Here is a 21092-nt window from a genome sequence, read left to right as displayed (position 1 = left end):
TTTTTTTCTAAACGTAAACCTCAGTATTCAGGTTTAATTGCCATGTTGGCACTTTAAGGAAAAAAAAGTTGGCATGTATTGCGGTTTGGGCACTCGGGCTCAAAAAGGTTCGCCATCACTGCCTTATAGCATTTGGGCTGTGTCTCCCTCAGAGGGCAGATTATGTAGAAAATGGCTGGCAGTTCGTGTCGGACCATGAGGAAGTCTCTGATGCAGAGAGGCTGATTTGAGATGCAGTCGGTGATGGGGTTCCTGATGTCATATTGGATCCTGAGGCTTTTGCTTCTTTGTCTGTTTTGTCCCCAAAGTATTTAGTTAGGTGTTGAAATCTGTGGTGTGCTTCAGTGTTTTTGCAGCAAGGGGGTCCTTTTTCTTGTTGCCCATGATTTTTAAATATGGATGTTGGCACATTGTTCGCCTCTTGGTTGGAGCTGTAGACTCATGCGTCTGCTCACATTGTCGTATGGCCACTCCCCCCTTTCCTCCTTATTGAGCTTTTTTCCTATGAACAGTGCTTATTTTCTTTATTTCAGTTTCTATAACGTTTAGTTTAAAACTGGAGCATATCATACTTGGCTTAGGTTCCTTTCACAACAACTTATCCAGCATTTCAGCATCTCCTAAAGAACGGTTATATGGTGTCAAGAGGCATACAGGTTTATAATGCATGTTACATTTTCTATTTACTGAAATAAACAACTGGAGGGTTGACCAATTTGATACAGGCCTCTTCATTCTGTCAGTTATGTCCAGCTAATACAAACTTTGATATTAAGTCCTAGGAGTCCTTGTGGTTCTGAAGCACATTTTAAAAAAAATATAAATTACTATGTACAAATACATACTGCAAGTTATACAGAACCTTTCTGAATAATGTTATTGGCATTTAGCCTTTTGTTACACACTGAATAAATATAAGCTTCATTGCCTTTTAGCCTTTTAAGCAAATCATGGTGTACAGTACATTCATTATTGCACAATAATACTCTTTCACACATCTCTGTTTATGCTGTTTATATGTAATTGTATTGTTATTCAGTTCTGTATTCTACTTTGCATATTACTGTAAACGTTATTTAGCTTTTAGAGCAACTCATGCTATATGCTGTGAACATGATTGCCCTTCAACTCTGAGATAATCTCTGAGATCATGTTATATATATCTAAAAAAGGGGTCATTTTATTCTTGCAGTATACATTTATCAGACACAACATTAAAACCACTGACAGGTGATGTGAAGAACATTTATTATATAGTTACAATGTCAAGGGGTGGGATATGTACAGCTGTGCTGAAACGTTTTCATACCCTGGCTTAAAGCGGCACTGTAATTCCGAACCTTTCTTTAATCAATTCCTCTTCTCTCCTTCTGTCAGGATCTGTTCTTCAATTCTTCCTATCTGCTCTAGTTTTCTTTAAAACATAAGGGACTACTTTAGGGACTACTTTATCTTGTGTAGCTTTCCTTAGCTTGACCAGCAGAGAAGCAAAGTTTGCTTCGTTTTCGGTGATCAAAGCAATTTTCCCCCAATTCTCACTTTGGAACCATGATCTCGTGATGCTTCCTGTAAGTATTCCCGAACATCCTGTCACTTAGACAAAACGCATGCGAAACTACCGAATATCATCCTAACAGAATGAGAACAGTTTCTCCATTCGTGTTAAAACTCAATTCGGGGCTCACTGTAAAAAAAAAAAATTGTCCTCCCCCCATCCCACACCCCTGAGCGGCGGGTGGGGGCCCTACATAAAAATGGGGGGGCTATTGTCCCCCTGGGCCCCCACCCATGAGCGGCAGGTGGGGGCAATAAATGAAAATGTCAGCCCCCCCAGGTGACTAGGAGTTTCCAAACCCCTAGTCACCCCCTCCACCCCAAAAAAAAGTAAAGCTACTTTCCCCGCTCACCCTAAAAATAGTGAGTGGGGAACAAGAGAACTAAATACCTGTAAAAACTAAATATAACTTACCATTTGAGGTCTTCTTTTTTCTAAAATCTTCTTTTTTCAGCCACAGAAAAGGCCAAACAAAAGTCCATAATACCCGTCACACTTTGAAAATAAAATAAAACAACAACCAGAGAGTTATGAGTTAAATTACACAGCATGGGAAAATTCTAAAGAACTTCCCAATGCTGTGTAAAATGACACAGAGCACTTGATTGGTTGGATTTCAAGCAACCAATCAGAGTGCTGTGACAGGTAAATTTAGAGACTTACCTGTCAGTCTCTTTATTTACCTGTCAGAGCACTCTGATTTGTTGGTTTAAATGAACCAATCAGAGTGCTCTGAGGCTAATTGCAGGGCGTGGGAAGGCTTTTTTTTTTTAAAGTGCAACGGGTATTATGGACTTTTTGAGGCTGAAAAAAGAAGATTTTAGAAAAAAAGAAGACCTTAAATGGTAATGTTTTTTTTGTTTTTACAGGTATTTAGTTCTCTTGTTCCCCCCTCACTAATTAGGGGGGTAGAGCGGTAGGTACGGGTTTATTAATTTTCTTTTTGGGTGGGGGGGTGACTAGGGGCTTGGGGACCCCTAGTCACCTGGGGGGTTAACATTTTCAATTAGGGCCCCCACCCACCGCTCATGGGTAGGGGCGTGGGGGACAATAGGACCCCCATTTTTATTTAGGGCCCCCACACACAGCTCAGGGGTGGGAGCTGGGGGGAGGACAATAGGTCCCTCCCCTTATTGTTATTATTATCAGGGGTGGGGGCCTGGGGGGGACAATAGGTCCCCCCTTATTGTTATTTAGGGCTCCCAACTGCCGCTCAGGGGTGGGGGCCGGGGTGGAGGACAATGGGTCCCTCCCCAACATTTTCATTTATGGCCCCCACCCACCTCTCAGGGTTGGGGGCCGTGGGGGGGGGAGGACAATAGGTTATTTCGGGCACCCACCCACCAGTCAGGGGTGGGTGCCAGGGGGAGGACAATAGGTCCCCCACCTTTATTGTTATTTAGGGCTCCCAACCGCTGCTCAGGTGTGGGGATCGGGGGGACAATAGCCCCCCGCACATTTTCATTTAGGGCCCCCACCCACCGCTCAGGGGTGGGGTCCGGAGGGGAGGACAATAGCCCCCCCACATTTTCATTTAGGACCCCCACCAGCCGCTCATGGGTGGAGGCTGAGGGGGAGGACAATAGGTCCCCCAATTTTTATTTAGGGCCCTCACCTGCCACTCAGGGTTGGGGGCCAGTGGGGGCAATAGGTCCCCCATTCAGTTTAATAGCCCCCACTCGCCCAGCACCCCCACCCCCCACACAGCACAGCACCCCTACCTCCCCACACAGCACAGCACCCCTCTCACACACACACACACACACATATATACAGCACCCCTCACACACACATACATCACCCATCATACACAAACACACAACACCCCTCACACACAGCACCCCTCTCACACACACACACACACACACAACACCCCTCACACACACACACACAGCACTCCTCACACACACACACAGCACCCCCCACACACACAGCACCCCTCATACACACACACAGCACCCCTCACACAAACACAAACACAGCACCCCACACACACACACAGCACCCCTCATACACACAACACCCCCACACACACACCACACACACACACAGCAACCCTCAGACACACACAGCAACCCTCAAACACAGCACCCCTCACACACAGCACCCCTCATACACAGCACCCCTCACACACAGCACCTCACACGATCACATACACTACACCCCTCAATGCAGTATGTGTTTGTATTCAGCAGTCTGTGTGTGTGCGTGTATTCAGCAGTCTGTGTGTGTGCATGTATTCAGCAGTCTGTGTGTGTGCATGTATTCAGCAGTCTGTGTGTGTGTGTATGTATTCAGCAGTCTGTGTGTGTATTCAGCGGACTGTGTGTGTATGTATTCAGCAGTCTGTGTGTGTGTACTCAGCAGTCTGTGTGTGTGTACTCAGCAGACTGTCTGTATGTGTATTCAGCAGACTGTGTTTGTCAGTCTCTGTATTCAGCAGTCTTGTGTGTGTGTGTTTTCAGCAGACTGTGTGTATGTATTCAGCAGTCTGTGTGTGTATGTATTGCATTTGTTGGAGATACTAATAAATATAAGCTTAATTTTATCTATTTATATCATTATTTAAAATTGGTATCATTGAACTCTCTGTTGTTGTGTTCTTTTAAAACAAAAGTTGTTAATTAGTTCGGACAACAGTACGAGTTGTTTTTTTCTAAACGTAAACCTCAGTATTCAGGTTTAATTGCCATGTTGGCACTTTAAGGAAAAAAAAGTTGGCATGTATTGCGGTTTGGGCACTCGGGCTCAAAAAGGTTCGCCATCACTGCCTTATAGCATTTGGGCTGTGTCTCCCTCAGAGGGCAGATTATGTAGAAAATGGCTGGCAGTTCGTGTCGGATGCAGAGAGGCTGATTTGAGATGCAGTCGGTGATGGGGTTCCTGATGTCATATTGGATCCTGAGGCTTTTGCTTCTTTGTCTGTTTTGTCCCCAAAGTATTTAGTTAGGTGTTGAAATCTGTGGTGTGCTTCAGTGTTTTTGCAGCAAGGGGGTCCTTTTTCTTGTTGCCCATGATTTTTAAATATGGATGTTGGCACATTGTTCGCCTCTTGGTTGGAGCTGTAGACTCATGCGTCTGCTCACATTGTCGTATGGCCACTCCCCCCTTTCCTCCTTATTGAGCTTTTTTCCTATGAACAGTGCTTATTTTCTTTATTTCAGTTTCTATAACGTTTAGTTTAAAACTGGAGCATATCATACTTGGCTTAGGTTCCTTTCACAACAACTTATCCAGCATTTCAGCATCTCCTAAAGAACGGTTATATGGTGTCAAGAGGCATACAGGTTTATAATGCATGTTACATTTTCTATTTACTGAAATAAACAACTGGAGGGTTAACCAATTTGATACAGGCCTCTTCATTCTGTCAGTTATGTCCAGCTAATACAAACTTTGATATTAAGTCCTAGGAGTCCTAGTGGTTCTGAAGCACATTTTAAAAAATATATAAATTACTATGTACAAATACATACTGCAAGTTATACAGAACCTTACTGAATAATGTTATTGGCATTTAGCCTTTTGTTACACACTGAATAAATATAAGCTTCGTTGCCTTTTAGCCTTTTAAGCAAATCATGGTGTACAGTACATTCATTATTGCACAATAATACTGGAAAAAATAGACTCAAGTCAACCAAGTTTACTCTTTCACACATCTCTGTTTATGCTGTTTATATGTAATTGTATTGTTATTCAGTTCTGTATTCTACTTTGCATATTACTGTAAACGTTATTTAGCTTTTAGAGCAACTCATGCTATATGCTGTGAACATGATTGCCCTTCAACTCTGAGATAATCTCTGAGATCATGTTATATATATCTAAAAAAGGGGTCATTTTATTCTTGCAGTAAACATTTATCAGACACAACATTAAAACCACTGACAGGTGATTTGAAGAACATTTATTATATAGTTACAATGTCAAGGGGTGGGATATGTACAGCTGTGCTCAAACGTTTTCATACCCTGGCTTAAAGCGGCACTGTCATTCCGAACCTTTCTTTAATCAATCCCTCTTCTCTCCTTCTGTCAGGATCTGTTCTTCAATTCTTCCTATCTGCTCTAGTTTTCTTTAAAACATAAGACAAAGTAGGGACTACTTTATCTTGTGTAGCTTTCCTTAGCTTGACCAGCAGAGAAGCAAAGTTTGCTTCGTTTTCGGTGATCAAAGCAATTTTCCCCCAATTCTCACTTTGGAACCATGATCTCGTGATGCTTCCTGTAAGTATTCCCGAACATCCTGTCACTTAGACAAAACGCCGGCGAAACTACCGAATATCGTCCTAACAGAATGAGAACAGTTTCTCCATTCGTGTTAAAACTCAATTCGGGGCTCACTGTAAAAAAAAAAATTGTCCTCCCCCCATCCCACACCCCTGAGTGGCGGGTGGGGGCCCTACATAAAAATGGGGGGGCTATTGTCCCCCTGGGCCCCCACCCATGAGCGGCAGGTGGGGGCAATAAATGAAAATGTCAGCCCCCCCAGGTGACTTGGAGTTTCCAAACCCCTAGTCACCCCCTCCACCCCAAAAAAAAAGTAACGCTACTTTCCCCGCTCACCCTAAAAATAGTGAGTGGGGAACAAGAGAACTAAATACCTGTAAAAACTAAATATAACTTACCATTTGAGGTCTTCTTTTTTCTAAAATCTTCTTTTTTCAGCCACAGAAAAGGCCAAACAAAAGTCCATAATACCCGTCACACTTTGAAAATAAAATAAAACAACAACCAGAGAGTTATGAGTTAAATTACACAGCATGGGAAAATTCTAAAGAACTTCCCAATGCTGTGTAAAATGACACAGAGCACTTGATTGGTTGGATTTCAAGCAACCAATCAGAGTGCTGTGACAGGTAAATTTAGAGACTTACCTGTCAGTCTCTTTATTTACCTGTCAGAGCACTCTGATTTGTTGGTTTAAATGAACCAATCAGAGCGCTCTGAGGCTAATTGCAGGGCGTGGGAAGGCTTTTTTTTTTGAAAGTGCAACGGGTATTATGGACTTTTTGAGGCTGAAAAAAGAAGATTTTAGAAAAAAAGAAGACCTTAAATGGTAAGGTTTTTTTTTGTTTTTACACATTTTCATTTAGGGCCCCCACCCACCGCTCAGGGGTGGGGTCCGGAGGGGAGGACAATAGCCCCCCCACATTTTCATTTAGGACCCCCACCAGCTGCTCATAGGTGGAGGCTGAGGGGGAGGACAATAGGTCCCCCCATTTTCATTTAGGGCCCTCACCTGCCACTCAGGGATGGGGGCCAGTGGGGGCAATAGGTCCCCCATTCAGTTTAATAGCCCCCACTCGCATGGCATGGGTGGGGGCTTGGGATGGGGGACACTAGGGTTTTTGTTTTGTTTTTTTAACAGTGAGCAGTCACTGGCTGCTCACTGTTTAATAGACAAGCCCCTACTCGCAGTTTAGCGAGTAGGTGCAAAATTTACCAACACTAAGTAATCTTTACTTATTATTAGTAAATTTGTCTGAAAGACCAATTTAGGTATTTCAGTCTTTTGGTAAATAGCTCCCTGATACCGTGGGAATTAGGGAGTTATCTACTAAATGTCTGCAATGAAATTCTGATCCGAACAAAGTCAGAATTGCGTCCTAACACGAATGGTGAAACTGTTCTCATTCTGTTAGGACGAAATTCTGTCTAAGTGACAGGACATTCAGGAATACTGACAGAAAGCATCGCAAGATTACGGATCAAAGGTAAGAATTGTGGGAAAATTGCTTTGATCACCGGAAACGAAGCACACTTTGCTCCTCCGCTGGTCAAAGCTGGTCAGGCGTAGGAAACCTCCATAAGACAAAATAGTCCCTACTTTGTCTTATGTTTTAAGGAAAACTAGAGACGACAGGAATAAATTAAGAACAGATCCTGACAGAGAGAGAGAAGAGGAATTGATTAAAGAAAGACAAGTTTGGCATGACAGTGCTGCTTTAAATTGTGAAATGTTGTGATTGAATTTTAAAATATGACTGATCATGCAAAAAAATGGGTTAATTCGTATATTTCTCCCATGTAAAAACTATGTGCATTCGTATGTTAACTTTACAAACAGAATAAGGATGTACTGTTCGTGAAAATGAATAAACTGTTGAATGGAGGACCACACAAGGGAGTCGTGTGTCTCCATCTAACAACTGGCAACATAGTGAAAACCGCAAAACCCTAATGGTTTAATGGGTGGTCGCTGTTCGTCTTTGCACACGAACGCCCAGCGGTGTTTGGTCGTCAAATGCATGGAACTAAAATCGGCTACTCGACCTCGCGAACACTGCTGGACTTCAATGCTGTTCGTGCAGATAGACCCATTCGTCTAAATGGAACGGCGTTCGGCTAATTGAAACCCACGACCTTCCTACACACAACTATGCAGTATATTAATGTGCATTTTCATTTGCTAATTCATGTGAACTCCCAAAAGAAGACCAGTCAAAGCTTTTAATGACCTGGAACTATTTTGGTAAAAATAGAAAATGAATCCAGGCACTCCAAATGAATTCCAAGAAAAAGGCAATTTATTGGAACCAGCAGCTACAAAGCGAAGTTTCAACCCCTAAGGGTCTTTATCAATCTTGATAAAGACCCTTAGGGGTTGAAACGTCGCTTTGTAGCTGCTGGTTCCAATAAATTGCCTTTTTCTTGGAATTCATTTGGAGTGCCTGGATTCATTTTCTATTTTTACTATTATATTTGGTCCATTTTGGTACTGGGACATATCCAGTGAAGCACCCTGGATTCCTTGGCAAGGGGTGGAGTGCACTTCCATCAATTTTCTACATTTATCTGGAACTATTTTGGGTCTCGCGCCTCGTGGCAGACCGGTCCATAACTTTTGAATGGCTTTTCTATTTTAACAAACGGATCTGAGCGGTAATTAGACAGATTGTGTGCTCAGATCCCAGCTATTCAGTGAAGGGTCTTTCGCTCAGTTCAGACACATATTTTACGAATTATGTATTTTTAAACAATATTGTGTGATTTTCTGTACGGAGAGATAATGTAATTAAAGGTGTACTCTGACGCAATTATGTCTCCAATACAGAAAAGGATGATGGGAAATGTTATTGTACACAAAGTTTTCCACACAGTCCACCAGGGGAAAACCCTTGGAATGTAATTAAAGAAACCCCTTGCATGGGGATGTGTATGAAACCGGCTGTGGTTCAATAAAAGGTCAGTTGACTCCCAAACTGTGTGTCATCCAGTTGTTGGGAAATGGGATTGGGATTATTACGCTACCTTGGATTTGTATGCTGACTATGACTACCAGCGGAGATATCGTGGATTATACCTCTACTCCGCTACAATAGTGATCATATGAAGCCATTTAGTATGACATAGTTGTTTGGCTCCTTTTTAAATCATAATGATGAAATCACCCAAATGGCCCTGATCAAAAGTTTACAAACCTTTGAATGTGTATAAATAGTCAATGAGTTTGTTAGCTCTCACGTGGATGCATTGAACATGCTAGATACTGAGCCATGGGGAGCAGAAAAGAACTGTCAAAAGATCTTCGTAACAAGGTAATGGAACTTTATAACAATGGTAAAGGATACAAAAAGATATCCAGAGCCTTGGAAAGGCCAGTCAGTACTGTTCAATCATTTATTAGGAAGTGGAAAACTTGGGGGAATTCTTGATACCAAGCCAAGATCAGGTAGACCAAGAAAGATTTCAGCCACAACGGCCAGAAGAATTGTTCGCAATACCAAGGAAAACCCACAAGTAACCTCAGGAGAAATACAGGCTGCTCTGGAAAATGACGTTGTGTTTGTTTCAAGAAGCACAATACGACGATACATGAACAAAAATAAGTTGCATGGTCGAGTTGCCAGAAAGAAGCCTTTACTGCGCTAATGCCACAAAAAAAGCCCATGTACAATATGCCCGACAACACCTTCACACACTTCACAGCTTCTGGCACACTATAATTTGGAGTAACAAGACCAAAATAGAGCTTTATGGTCACAACCATAAGCGCTATGTTTGGAGAGGGGTCCGCAAGGCCTATAGTGAAAAGAATACCATCCCCACTGTGAAGCACGGTGGTGGCTCACTGATGTTTTTGGGGGGTGTAAGCTCTAAAGGCACAGGGAATCTTGACAATCGATGACAAGATGAATGCAGCATGTTATCAGAATATCCTGGCAGACAATTTGCATTCTTCTGCATTCTTCTCCCCACGGTCATCTCCCTCTCTCACCCTACCTCTGTCTCCGTCTCTTGACCCCAGTTCCATCTCCCTCTACCCCAGCTCAATCTCCCTCTCCTCTCTCGTACCATCTCTCTTTTACTCCAGCTTCATCTCCTTCTATGCTCTCAATCTCCAGCTCCCTCTAACCCCTAGATCCATCTCTCTCTTCTCTATCTCTCTCTCTCCTCTCAAGCTTCATCTGTCTCTGACCAGCTTAATTTCCCTAACTGCTCTCCAGTTCTTTCTGACCCTGACCTCCATTTCTTTCTCTCCTCCCTCTTTCTCTCACTTCATCTCCCTCTCTCCTCCCAGCTCCATTGCCATCTTCCCAGCTGCATCTTCCTCTCTCCTCTCCCTCTCCCTCTCAGCTAAATCTCCCTCTGAACCCCTGCTCTACCTCCCCATCTTCAAAGCTCCAGCTCCATTTTCTCTGCAGCTTAACTGCCCTCCCTCTACTTCATCTCCCTCTCAGCAGGGGCGTACCTGTAGCATTTGGCACCTGGGGTGGATCCTATATTTGGCACCCCCCATTAAATTTTTTTTACAAAAAACACATATATACATACATATACTTACATATACACACACTGGCACACACACACACAGACACATAGGTACACACATGCAGTTACATAGAAACAGCCATACACAGACAAACACTAGCACATACAGATAGACACACAGATACAGACACATTGATACAAACACAGACACACAAACAGATACACAGACACACACTGACACATACAGATACACATATAGCAACACACATACAGATACACAGACACACATGTATAAATGTGCGTCCATGTGTGTTTGTATAGTGAATGCAGTGTGTGTGCTTGTATAGTGGATAATGGTGTGAGGGAAGGGGTGATGGTAAGGGGGTGTTGGTGATGGTGAGAGGGAGGGGAGGTGGGTGATGGTGTGTGGGGGTGAAGTGAGAGGGAGCTCAGGGAGGGGGGGTGAGGATGAGAGGGAGGGGGTGATTGTTAGAGGGAGGGGTAATTGTTAGAGGGAGGGGGTGATTGTGAGAGGGAGGGTGGGAGATTGTGAGGGGGTGATTGTGAGAGGGAGGGGGGTAATTGTGAGGGGGTGTTTGTGAGAGAGGTGATGGTGTGGGGGGTGAAGTAAAAGGGAGCTCAGGGGGGGTGAGGATGAGAGGGAGGGGATGATTGTTAGAGGGGGTGATAGTGAGAGGGGGGTGATTGTGAGAGGGGGTGATTGTGAGAGGGGGTGATTGTGAGAGAGGGTGATGGTGAGAGGGAGGGGGTAATTGTGAGAGGGGTGATTGTGAGAGGGAGGGGGTAATTGTGAGGGGGTGATTGTGAGGGGGAGGGGTGATGAGGAGAGGGAGGGGGTGGGTGATAGTGTGGGGGTGAAGTGAGAGGGAGCTTGGGGGGTGATTGTGAGAGGGAGGGGGTGATTGTGAGAGGGTAGGGGGTGATTGTGAGAGGGAGGAGGTGATTGTGAGAGGGTGATTGTGAGGGGGAGGGGTGATGAGGAGAGGGAGAGGGTGGGTGATGGTGTGGGGGTGAAGTGAGAGGGAGCTCGGGGGGTAAGGATGAGAGGGAGGGGGTGATTGTTAGAGGGAGGGGGTGATTGTGAGAGGGAGGGAGGGTGATTGTGAGAGGGAGGGTGATTGTGAGGAGGGGTGATTGTGAGGGGGTGATTGTGAGAGGGAGGGGGCTGATGCAGGGGGGACTACAAAATTACCTTAAATCCCTGGTGGTCCAGTGGGGGCTGCCTGGTGGTCCGGTGGGCTCCCTGGTGGTCCGGTGGCCATCATTTCCAGACTGCAGCTCCGCAGAGCTGCAGACCATGTATCTTGTGAGAACCAATCAGAGCGTTGCCGTGATTGGGCAGTGCTCGCGAGACACATGGTCTGAAGCTCTGCACATTGCAGAGCTGCAGACCGGTCTCGGGGATGGGCACAGGAGGGGCATTGCAGTCTGCCCAGGGCACCCCCCTAATGAGTGGCACCTGGGGCGGACTGCGCCCCCCACCACCCATTAGTACGCCACTGCCTCTCAGCTCCATTTTTTTTCTTTTAAACCCAGCTTCATCACCTTCTCTCCTCCTCCATCTCTAGCATCACATTTTTTCTTCCCTGCAGGAACACAGCAGCTTGATCTTGAATAGACCAGTTGTGTGATGTTGGAGGAAACACTACTGAGGGAGAAGAGGGGCTCAAAGCGTAATTTGTTTACTAATTGTCTCTGTAACTTCCTGATACAGTGTACTGTGGAGGAGCTGGCCTATGAGGGCAGGCAAGTTCCTTGGCAAATACCTACTTCACCAAAACTTTCAACAATTATTGTAGGCAATCCCTTAATCCTCAGGGGCCACCTACAATATTTTAAGGCACTCTGCTGGTGCTCCTCCCAAATATGTGGCTGTGTGAGGTACTGTAGGCTGCTGCTGCTCTTGCACCTCCTAAAAACCCTTTGTGAAGGTCCTCTGGTGGTGGCCTTTTGCAGAATGACCTATCTCTTGGGTGGCCTAGGGCTCATACACCTGTATGGTCTGTACTCCCCTGGTGGTTTTCCTAATTACCCACATCCATTTGAATTAACAATACACAGTAATCACATTAACGAGCACACACATGCACGAGTTGCACATAGAATAGAAATTAAGTTACATTACAGATTATTGCATAAAAGATACATGAGACTTTAAGGGACTTGGGTACTCTTTTTATCTGATTTCTGTCCATCCACCACTAATGGATTCATATATATTTTTGTTTTTATATATATAACTGCCAAAGTCATAAAAATAATTATAACTAGTTATAGTAGTTACTACAAAATATCCAAATGCAAGCAGAATAAACAAGACTTTTTAGAAAAATGCTTTTAGAGATTTAGTCATTATTCTGCAGCAAAAACAGAAAAGGAGTTGCCGAATTAATCCTTTTTATTTTTTTCATCAAACACTTTAGCTGTAGTAGATTGAGTAATTTTGTTACTGGACCTACCATGATCAATATTTTGTTTTACCAAGTTTAAAAAGTGTCAATATTTGTGTCAATATTTCTGGGATCTTTTCCAGAACATCTTAATATAGTGTTTTGGAAACTGTATAACAGATGGCTTGGTACTGTTGACTCATAATTTACAGCAACCTATTTTTGTTTGTGGTTTCATAATCCGTATTTCAAGATTTTCAGATCTGACATCTATGAAGTCCCATTCAAAAAATCAGTGCAATATTTTCAGAATCAGAATCTCATTTTTTTTTAAACAAAGAATAAGAGCAGCACCTTAAGATCACATGTCCTTAAACTATTACATAAACCATGTTAAGAAAAAGTTATTGTAACCCTACTTATTAATTTATAAGTAAGCAGGAAGCAGGTGTGGACAATGACGTGATGCACAAGCACACGCAGGCATGGGCCTAGATTCTAGTGGCATGGAGAGATGCGGTTTGGTCTGGAAAGATAGAGCGAATGCCCTGGCAAAATAGCATATAGTGTGGATATTTTTCCTATAACTTCATTGCTACAGATTTATTTGTTACTGCTACAAGACTATTAATCAGTTTCGGGGATTGGGTAGTTATGCCTGCATTGCCAGTTATGAAGAGGTGACTCCATCTGTTTGTGGCTTTTTGCGCCTCATGTCCACATTGGCTAAAAGCAATATATAAGTACAATCTTTGATTTTAAGAAAGTTTGCTGTGAACAAAGATTTAGTCGTTAATCATGTCTACTGAAAAGGTGCATTAACCATTAACAGATATCAAGATTTTAAGTAATGTTCAGATAATAGAGAATATTACAAAACATCTACAAGTGGACTTATAAAATCTGATTATACACCTACAGTGACTCCATCTGTTTGTGACAGTCTATGACCCCTGCGACCCTTAGCTCCCGGCATACCTTCAGGACTGGCGCATCGCAGCACCTGATCCCAAGGTGACCAGCAGGAGGGAATGCTGTACTGTGCTCACTGAGAGCAGGTACCCCGGAGGGCTGGGGTAGCAAGGAATAAGACAAATGATGGGGCTTGTGAGGGGGATGGCATACATGGAGGGGCTTGCTTGTTATGGGACACACTTGCTTGGGGGTGTGGGACACTTGGGGATGCTTGTGAGGGGAATGGGACACACTTGCTTGGGGGGTGAGACACACAGAGGGGCTCAGGGTGGGATGGGACACATGGAGGAGCTTGCTTGGAGGAGGAATGAGACACATGAAGAGGCTAGGGGGGTTGAGACATCTGAAGGGATGGGTGTAGAGGGATGAGACACATGGGGGGCTGGTAAGGAGGGAACGAAACACATGGAGGGGTGAGAGAAAATGTGAAACATGGAGGTAGGTGAGATACATGGGGGCTGGGCATAATGGGACTCATGGGGGGGCTGGGGGGAATGAGATCCATTGGGAGGCTGGGGGGGAAGGAATGAGACATAAGAAGGAAATGAGACACATGGAGGGCCCAGGGAAATTTTCACACTGGGGCCTGCTGGTTTCTAGTTACGCCTCTGGTCCAGGGACTGTGAGGATGTTTATGGGGTTAGGAATATTAAAATAATATTTTCATAAGAATTATCAAAAATTAATTAAAATATTTTTATTACATCTAAAATTGATATCTTGGCACTGTTTCCCCGATTAATTGTTTAAAGCTGAGAATTGCCCACTATTTTAATTCACTTAGATCCTAGAGGAAGTTTTACCAGAAGATTTTTACCTTACACATTAATCACAAATTAATTATAAAAATATAATTTATTGTGACAACAATAATAATAATAATAATATATGTAACATGCGTGACAAAAATCAGTTAACCCCTTAACACCGCAGCCAAATGTACAAGTTGTGAACGAAACAAAATGTAAACAAAACCTGGCATTTGCGCTATATTTCTGTAAAACCGTAATTCACCTCTTTCATATTAAATGCACCCCTCCTTATTATATATCATTTTATTCAGGGGAAACAGGGCTTTCATTTAATATCAAATATTTAGCTATGAAACATAATTTAATATGAAAAACATGGGAGAAAATAAGATTTATTTTTATTTTTTTAGTTCTACATGACATTTTAACTGTCAATGTCATAATACTGTTTGCTTTTACTGCAATAAAATACACATATTTGTATTCAGCAAAGTCTCACGTGTAAAACAGTACCCCCTATGTACAGGTTTTATGGTGTTTTGGGAAGTTACAGGGTCAAATATAGCGTGTTACATTTGAAATTGAAATTCGTCAGATTGGTTACGCCTTTGAGACTGTATAGTAGCCCAGGAAATAAATTTACACCCATAATGGCATACCATTTGCAATAGTAGACGACCCAAGGTATTGCAAATGGGGTATGTCCAGTCTTTTTAGTAGCCATTTGGTCACAAACACTGGCCAAAGTTAGCGTTAGTATTTGTTTGTGTGTGAAAAATGCAAAAAAAGCCAATTTTGGCCAGTGTTTGTGACTAAGTGGCTACTAAAAAAGACTGGATATACCCCATTTGCAATACCTTGGGTTGTCTACTATTGCAAATAGTATGCCATCATAGGGGTAATTTTCATTCTTGGGCTACCATAGGGTCATAAAGGCAACGTAAGCAATCTGGCGAATTTTAATGTGAAAAAAATGAAACACAAGCCTTATATTTGACGCTGTAATTTTTGAAAACACCATAAAACCTGTACATGAGGGGTACTGTTGTACTCGGGAGACTTCGCTGAACACAAATATTTGTGTTTCAAAACAGTAAAAAGTATTGCAGCAGTAATATCGTCCGTGTAAGTGCTGTTTGTGCGTGAAAAATGCAAAAAACTTCACTTTTACTGGCGATATCATCATTGTAATACATTTTACTGTTTTGAAACACTAATATTTGTGTTCAGCGAAGTCTCCCGAGTAAAACAGTACCCCCCATGTACAGGTTTTATGGTGTCTTGGAAAGTTATAGGGTTAAATATAGTGCTAGCAAATTAAATTCCTTATACTTTCGGCATGGGTTGTCAGGCAGGTCCCGCTAATTGTAATTAATTAGGATACCTAATTATGTAAAATTATTACATAAATATATGTGTAGAATTAATATATGTATATATATACATATGTGTATATATACGTATATATATATATATATATATATTTTTTTTTTATATTTTTATTTATATATAGGTATATATATAGTGATATATACGTATATATTTATGTATATAGATATAAATATTATTTCGTTCTACGTGTATTTTGATATAAATATATATATATTAATATCACAATACAGTTAGAACGAAATAAAACACATCTATATATTTTTTAATAATTTATTTTTAATTATTTTTTTTATTTAATTTTTGTTACGTATTTACATATTTATTTTTTTTAATATTATTTATAAATATATATATAACAATAATTATATATATATTTAATCAGTATCAGTCTACGTGTAATTTGATATTAATATATATATATATAATTATATATATATTAATATTAAAATACACCTAGACGGTGTATGTGTATGTGTGTATATGTGTATATATATATACTTAGATCATATATATATAATATATATATGATCTAAGTATATATATATTTTTTTTTACACTTTTAACATTATTTAATTTGATTTCCAGCCAGCAGGGGGACCAACTGTCATTACAGTTGGTCCCCCTGCTGGCAATGCCTGAGCCAGCTATACCGGCTATGTGATTGTGAGGTCCTCGCAAGGACCTCACTCTCACATGACCGGGAGGGACCGGAGGAGGAAGATCTGCCGCGGGGGGGCTCCCTGGGAGTCCCCCCAACCGCGATCGCCGGCGTGGGACCACCGGCGACCGGGTAAGTAAAAAAAAAACGGCGGGCGTATATTTACGTCCTGCGGCGTTTAGAGCCGCTTTTAAAAGGACGTAAATATACGCCCGCCGGACTTAAAGGGTTAATATTTAGGTATAACATAAGTATATAATATGGCAGTGGTTTAACACAACATAGACAGCTAAAAGCAACAGTTATATGCAACAGTTGTCAACAAGATTTATGATATGACACTTCACTTAGAAACCAAATTAACAGAGAACACAGCATTTCACAGCAGCACAGCATAAAGGAATAAAAACTTTGTCTAACAGTCAAATCACACTGAATGAACTATTTCACTGCTAGCTACAATCCTCATAGGCAAGATATCCTATCATATTGCGATTTTACAACTACAATAATTCTCATACCTGATCATTCACCATTCCTATGTCCATTCAATAAGAATAATCCTAACCAGATTTTACGTTTGCAGAATTTTAACTTCCTTAATTAAGATTCACTATTTCTAAATTACATAAGCTAATATATTTGGATAATTGCCTGGTATTCTATTTTTAAAGTTAAAAGTGATATAGAGTTCATTGGTCCACCTGCAGGAATGGAAACTCTTTTTCACCTCTCCTTACAATGCAGCTTTGTAATATTCTGTTAATAATATTCTGTTAATTAAGAAAGTAAAATTCATTACTTAGTGTTATCTGTCATTTGGTGTCTGCTTTTCTTGTGTGAAACTGTAGTTAACATTACACATATATGTCTATTACACATATTCCACTAACGTTAGTAATAATATGACATTTCTTCATTGATATTATATCCATGAATATTCTATATTATTAACTTGTTATGGTACTTTTTAGCAGTAAACCAAAATGTTTAAATGTCTATCTGTTCCTGTCCAAATTAATAAAATTGAATTGCGTATATACGCTGAAGTAATTAAGTCTGACACACAAGGTTCAGGTTAAAATAACTTCGAGAAAATTTATTGGCAAGTGATTAAAAAGCAGGCGCGCAGGCCCTTTTAAGAGGCATTTTACGTCATCATTGATTATTAGAATATCAGCAAATAAACATCATTAATTGGATTAATTGTTAAGTGTCGGGATTAGTGTCCTCCTATCAATATTATTAATTGGCTCAAAAACTAAGTGGTTAGTCCCGTGCCCACCCACCAAGAGGTGGGATTGTTCTGGACACGGGTGGGGACAAGGGGGTCTTGAGCGTCATTTTACACGGTCGTGATCTCAGGCCTCGTGGCCAGGTGCAAGGTCTCTTATGAATAGAACATTTCATTACTACTGTGTTCTCATGGCCTTCAAATTATACTATGTTGCAAGTTTAAGGAAAAGTCAGCAATTCCTGTGTTAATCATGTCTTTATAGAAAATACAGTCTTTGTCTATTGTATTAGATGTGCTGGGAAATTCTGTCATGTAAGGTAGTTTTAAAATGAACAAGTTAGGTTATGAGGACAAAATGGAGGATTGAAGAAGTCAGGTTAGGAGGACAAAATGGAGGATTGTCACAGTATAAAGTTAAAGGACCACTCTAGGCACCCAGACCACTTCAGCTTAATGAAGTGGTCTGGGTGCCAGGTCCAGCTAGCTTTTACCCTTTTTTTTATAAACATAGCAGTTTCAGAGAAACTGCTATGTTTATTCTGAGGGTTAAGCCAGCCTCCAGAGCCTCTAGTGGCTGTCTCACTGACAGCCGCTAGAGGCGCTTGCGTGCTTCTCACTGTGAAAATCACAGTGAGAGCACGCAAGCGTCCATAGGAAAGCATTATGAATGCTTTCCTATGCGACCGGCTGAATGCGAGCGCGGCTCCTGCCGCGCATGCGCATTCAGCCGATGACGTCGAGAGGAAGAAGAGGAGGAGGAGTAGAGCTCCCCGCCCGGCGCTGGAGAAAGAGGTAAGTTTAACCCCTTCCTCCCCCCAGAGCCCGGCGGGAGTGGGTCCCTGAGGGTGGGGGCACCCTCAGGGCACTCTAGTGCCAGGAAAACGAGTATGTTTTCCTGGCACTAGAGTGGTCCTTTAAAATGGAGTTAGTGCAATAATTCAATACAAGTACAATAAAGATTTTTAATAATCCCACATCAGTCCCCCCTATGAAATGTTAGATTCTAAGAGATAAAACTTTATTAAGTTAGAACCAGGAAGACGTGTTAACCCAAAGGTACAGAAACCCCGTGGCCGCTAGCTAGGTGTTAATGCAAAGTGCAAGACTGTCCCTAGATCTGACCCTGATAGGCTAACTCATCCGTCAGTATGGCTCTCGAACACTTCACACCCATGGGTGTCCCATGGCAGCTAACCCACCACTTCTCCACACGGGGCCTTTACCATTCACTGACAGATGCTGTCCCTAAGCTAGTCCCTTCCTAGAATTCCTGCACTTTATCAACAAAAGGGATTGTTTGCAGCGGCAGACAGGGTGAGTTGATGTCTTGGAAATCTTGGTCATCAACTTCGAGATGGGTGAAAGTGGGTGCCGCTTGGTCAACAGTCTTCATGAGGGATTTTCTCAGACATGGGAGGATACAACAAAAGAGAAGAGCAAAGATAAAAAGAAAAATTAGTATAGCCATACCAATATGCATTAAAGCCTTTTGCCATCCTGTCATCCAACCAAACCATCTTTCCCAGGGATCTTTTATCCCAGAATTCCTTTTTAACTCTTCAGACAGGTCATTTAATTTCTCTATGGCTAATGTAACTTTACCATTAGGGCCTGTGTTTTCTGGGATATAGGTACAACATGTCATGGTGTCGGGCAAAATTTTACAAACCCCTCCTTTTTCGGCTAAGATCATATCTAGGGCCATTCTATTCTGAAAAGCCATTTGGGATGTGGCCTGCAACTGTTCGGCCAACCCCTGGAGGGCGTCTCTGGTATAATTAACAAAACGCTGTTGATTATAATAAATGTAATTTATCCAATTTAAATTCTTGTTTGTGGTAACTATGGCAAAAAGTGATTCAAATCCTGCAGCAACTTCATCTCTTGCTTTAAACTCATTGGGCACCCCCCTATGCACTCCAATGGCATCAATATACACATGAGGATCAAAACTTCCTTTCACTGGGGCGTCACGCTTAACCTTAGTGTGCCTGGACTCATGGGTGACGAGGTGTGTGTCAGAGATGATATGTATAGGCATAATGGCTTTAGCCAGAGTACACTCCCCCCACCACTCTTTGTCCATTCTGGATCTTAGCTGTAAATCCCCACACAACCAGTAAATATCCCCTAATGACCTGGTGTGAAACTGCAACAAGTTCATAGAGACATTTCTGTAGGTAGCACAATACCCCTTAGAGAAGTTACCCAAGAATTTACCAATTCCATCATAATTAGCATAACAAGTGTAATTACCTTTATACACGGTAATACCATCTGGGGGTTTGACATCCTTGGTTAGGAGAGGATACTCCTTTGTCCATGCAATACATATGGACCTGTTAAAATTATAGTGATAGGCAAAAAGGCTTAAAACACATTCCTCTACATCTACTGGCAGGATTAGAGGTACAGTACCCAGGTGAGGCCGGGCACCGCCACACACATAGCATGCGGTCTTATTATGCTTGTTAGCATTATATTTCATCCATTCTAACCATAAATTTACATCATTAAAACCTGTTTCAGCGGCCATGGTATCTTCAAAGGTGGGGTTAGCAATGGCCATCATGTCTTGAAAGGTCTGGATATGAGGTTTTAATGGGTTAGGGACCATATGGGTGGCCCCTTGCCACTCAGAAGAGTTACACATATCTTTGAGGTAGAAATGCCCTAATTTACGGTAGGAACCCTTTTTCCAATACATTCCCATCACATACTGGTCTGCATCTGTTGGGCTTGGATGCTCAATGTTAAGGATTAATTTCATTGGTGTACCCCCCCCAGGCTTTCTCAAAGTCATTCTCTGGAGAAGGGATCTACCATGATCATCTACTTTAGATAAGGCACTTTTTGGTTTGTAACCCCAGGCAGGCCCGGCATTCCATCCCGCCGCCCCCCAATGATTACAATTGTGCCCCCATTGCTTGTCAACTACACAAACATATGGGTCTTTTGAATGAGGGCTATCTCTATAGATACTCTGGATTTGTGATGTGGGAAATGGGCATTCTACAATATCACAGTAGTCAAAGGTGTAAGTAGCCACATGGGTGCATGATGAATTGTACCAGAAGGTATACCCACTAATATCTTTGGTGATGGCTACTTGCTGGGCCTTTATGAGGCTAATTAAGGAGAAGGTGTACCAGAGGTACATGCTTGTGCGGTATCTGCTTCCTCGGGGGCAGGAGATTTCTTGCAGTGGGAAGCGTGGATCCAATTTGGCCTACCGGCCAGTTTGACGGAGGTTGCGGTAATCAGGAGAACTTGGAATGGACCGTCAAATCTTGGTTCCAGGGTATTTTTCCGCACAATCTTCTTGACCAGAACCCAATCTCCGGGAAGCAGGTTATGGGTACCTGTATCCAATTCGGGATCTGGAATTGAAGAGA

The sequence above is a fragment of the Pelobates fuscus genome, chromosome 1 (genome assembly GCF_036172605.1).
Source record: "Pelobates fuscus isolate aPelFus1 chromosome 1, aPelFus1.pri, whole genome shotgun sequence".
In the NCBI taxonomy this organism is placed as follows: Eukaryota; Metazoa; Chordata; class Amphibia; order Anura; family Pelobatidae; genus Pelobates; species Pelobates fuscus.
The sequence above is the reverse complement of the archived record's forward strand: the minus strand, read 5'-3'. Positions refer to the sequence as shown.